The 3,966-nt window shown below is 55.1% G+C and overlaps 1 non-coding gene across 1 annotated transcript; it reads right to left on the bottom strand.

Annotated features, from left to right (window-relative positions):
- Positions 1 to 3,503: 3,503 nt before the first annotated feature.
- Positions 3,504 to 3,575, bottom strand: TRNAE-UUC. The gene has a single exon. It is a non-coding gene; the product is annotated as a tRNA-Glu (tRNA).
- Between the last annotated feature and the right edge of the window lie 391 nt (positions 3,576 to 3,966).

Below are 3,966 nucleotides of genomic sequence, written 5' to 3'. Positions count from 1 at the left end.
AACGCTGCCAGCGGTGTTGGCGGTGGGGTGGTGAGCGGCAATCACCCACAGGCACTGCCAACAGTGTCAGCAGTGCCTGTTTGTAGGGGGTGCACCACCATGCTCAGGGGATGCACGTGCACCCACATGCACCCCCTAAGCATCACCCCTGCTGGAAGGTCTGCTGCTTGCCTGGAGCCTGGATCCAAGATGTCACGGAAGGATTACTGAGACTTATCCAGCCCTCTGACTATTACCCCATGCTGCTCATCCATGTGGGCATAAATGATACTGCCAGGAGTGACCCTGAGCAGATCAAGAGTGACTACAGGGTTCTGGGTGCAAGAGGAAAGGGGATGAGGGCACAGGTCATGTTCTCATCAGTCCTTCTGGTGAAGGGGAATGGCCCTGGCAGAAGTGGGCGCATCTTGCAGATCAATGCATGGTTGTGCTTGTGGTGTTGCCAGCTTGTGGTGTTGGGATGTTGTTCCAAGAAGAAGACCTGCTAGGAAGAGATGGGATCTACCTGATAAAGGGGGAAGAGCATCTTTTCGGACAGGCTCACTAACCTAGTGAGGAGGGCTTTAAGCTAGGTTTGCTAGGGGATGGAGAACAAAGCCCTGAGGTACGTGGGGAAGTGGGAGGCCTGGAGGAAGCAGAAGCAGGAGGGGGCAGCAGGGGAGGCCTCATTCTTCCTGAGAAAGTAGGGCAATTGCCAGTCACCTCAGGTGTTTGTACACAAATGCACAGAGCCTGGGAAATGCAAAATCTATAACTCTTGGTTCCAAAATTATACCTTTTATTAGATCAACTGGAAAATGGCAAGAAAATTGTCCTTTTCTGCAAGCTTTTGGGATCAAAGTCCCTTTGTCAGGCTCTGGCAATGCCATACCAGCGAACAAGTTTGCTGCATCAAGGATCTCCCTGGAGAACATCTGTCCAAACTTCCTTGGGCACTTTCTGTAAGAAAGCAGACAAGACTCCAGAAAAAATGCAGCCAAGACTCCTGAGAAGACTCCAGCCAAGAGCCCTTCAAAAAGCCCAGCAAAGTCACCTCAAAGAAGTCCTTCCAAATCAGTGTGATTGCCATTTACAATATAAATACATTCAAGTAGCTATATTGCTCATCTATAATTGATCGAGTACAAAATTCTGGGTATTTTTTGTGAAAACACAGTATTGGGCCTTGGGTTCAGGAACCAAGCCCCATTTACAACATTGTTTCTTATGAGAACATGGTTCCAAGTTACAATGTTTCGACCTAAGACCCGGTTTTCAGGAACAAATTGTGTCCTAAGTCCAATGACTGCCTGTATAAGAATATTGCTCAGGCATGCAGGGATAAAGTCAGGAAGGCCATGCACAACTGGAGTTGCAGCTAGCAAGGGACATGAAGGGTAACAAGAAGGGTTTCTACAAGTATGTTAGCAACAAGAGGAAGATCAGGAAAGTGTGGGTCCCTTACTGAGTAGGGAAGGCAACCTAGTGACATGCTGAGGCAAAGGCTGAAGTGCTCAATCCTTTTTTTTTTACCGTGGTCTTCATAGGCGAGGTCAGCTCCCAGACTACTGCACTAGGCAGCACAGTTTGGGGAGAAGATGAGCAGCCCTCAGTGATGAAAGAACAGGGTAGGAACTATTTAGAAAAGCTGGACACGTACAAGTCCATGGGCCCAGATGCAGTACAGCCGAGGGAGCTGAGGGAATTGGCTGATGTGATTGCAAAGCCACTGGCCCTTTATCTTTGAAAACTTGTGGTGATCGGGGAGATCCCAGATGACTGGAAAAGGATAAATGTAGTGCCCATCTTTAAGAAAGGGAAGGAGGAGGATCTAGGGAACTACAGACCAGTCAGCTTCACCTTAGTTCCCAGAAAAATCATGGAGCAGGTCCTCAAGGAATCCATCTCTAAGCACTTGTAGGAGAAGAAGATGATTAGAAACAGTCAGCATGGATTCACGATGGGCAAGTTGTGCATGACCAACCTGATTGCCTTCTGTGATGAGATGGCTGGCTCTGTGGATACGGGGAGAGCAGTGGACATGATATACCTTGACTGAAGCAAGGCTTTTGATACCGTCTCCCACAGCAGTCTTGCAAGCAAGATGAGGAAGTATTGATTGGATGAATGGACTGTACAGTGGATAGAAAGCTGGCTGTATTGTCAGGCCCAGGAGATAGTAACAATGGCTCAGTATCTAGCTGGGAGCTGGTATCAAGTGGAGTGCCCCAGGGGTCAGTCCTGGGCCTGGTTTTCTTCAATATCTTCATCAACCAACTGGAAGATGGCACAGAGTGCACCCTCAGCGAGTTTGCGGATGACACCAAGCTGAGGGGTGTAGTAGATACACTGGAGGGTTGGGCTAGGATTCAGAAGGACCTAGACCAGGGGTAAGCGAAATGCGGCCCGGGGGCCAGATGCGGCCTGCCAGGCCATTCTATCCAGCCTGTGGGGCCCTTAAAACAATTAGAAAATTAATATTTATCTGCTTCTGGCTGCCTGTCACACGTCCTTCCATGGCTTGCCAAAACTCAGTAAGTGGCCCTCTGTTCAAAACAATTGCCCACCCCTGACCTAGACAAATTGGAGGATTGGGTCAAAAGAAAATTCGTGAGGTTCAACAAGGACAAGTGCAAAATCCTGCACTTAGGACGGAAGAATCCCATGCACTGCTACAGCCTGAGGACTGACTGGCTGAGCAGCATCTCTGCAGAAAAAGATCTGGGGCTTCCAGTGGACAATAAGATGGATTTGAGTCAGCAGTGTGCCCTTGTGGCCAAGAAGGCTAACAGCACACTGGGCTGCATTAGAAGGAGCGTTGCCAGCAGATCGAGGGAAGTGATTCTTCCCCTGTTCCACACGGGCGGGGCCGCGTTTGGAGGGCCGTGCCCAGCACACATGCCCACCGCCCTCTGCCCTGCCCTCTCCCATGCATGGCCGAAGCGGAGCTGAGCAGAGCCCTGGGGATGGGGACAAGGCGGATGCGGGCATCCCGCTGTGGGCTCGGGGCTCCCCACCCGGCTCGCCTGCCCCCGCAGCCTTGCACTGGTGCCCCCCGTGGCGAGGCATCCCCTGCCCACGCAGCGCCAGCGAGGGGCGCAACTGCACGCCTCGCTATGGCGGTGTGGCCACGCAAGGCTCCCGGGGACAGGACAGCAGGGTGGCAGCCCGAGCCGCATCCTCGCCCGCGAGGCGACACCTGCTGCCTCCAGCGCTTTTCTGCGGTGAACGGAAACCCGGGTCCCTGCAGACACCGCCAGCCCTGTGTTTCAGGGAATTTGGCTGCAAAGAGACCAGCAGCTTAGCGGGGGCTGATGTGCTGGGTGCGGGCTCGCGTCAGACCGCGCAATCCCGCACCCCGGCGGCTTGGATGGCGGCAGCCGTGAGTCTGCCCCGGGCAAGGGCCAGCGCGGATCCTGCCGGCCAGGCCGGTGCCCGAGCCACAGCCGCGCGCAGGGGACGCACCTATCCCGGTGCCGGGCGCGGCGACGGGCAGGCAACCTGGGGGAGAAAAAAAGTGTAACTTCCCATACCGGGAGTCGAACCCGGGCCGCCTGGGTGAAAACCAGGAATCCTAACCGCTAGACCATATGGGAGGCGATGTGAGAACATGCGCTGCTGCCATTCTCATGGTTCTATACCGCCCGCTACCGCTACTGTATGATTCCGCCCTGCCTGTCCGCGGCGTGGGTGTGGGTATGGATGTGGATGTGGGTGTCGGAGGGACCCTCGGTCTCAGCCCAGTCCGCGGAGGGTCCCCGAGGGAATCCCCTGGCGGCGGAGCAACGGTGCCCACATGCAAAATGGCCGCCGCAGCTTCGCGCGCCCTTCCCCCGCCAGGTCACTGCGGTCGCTCTAGCTTCCCGCCTCTATGGTAACGGCCTCCAGTCACCTGACGGGCGGGGCGGGGTGGGGCGGGGCGCCGGGCGCCGCTCACGTGACCGGCCGGAGCGCCCAGCCCGGGTCTCGTGAGACGGGCGCGGGGGC

This window comes from Gavialis gangeticus, unplaced genomic scaffold (assembly GCF_001723915.1).
Source record: "Gavialis gangeticus isolate Ggan-Ray unplaced genomic scaffold, GavGan_comp1, whole genome shotgun sequence".
Classification (NCBI taxonomy): domain Eukaryota; kingdom Metazoa; phylum Chordata; order Crocodylia; family Gavialidae; genus Gavialis; species Gavialis gangeticus.
This window is presented reverse-complemented; position numbering and strand designations above follow the sequence as displayed.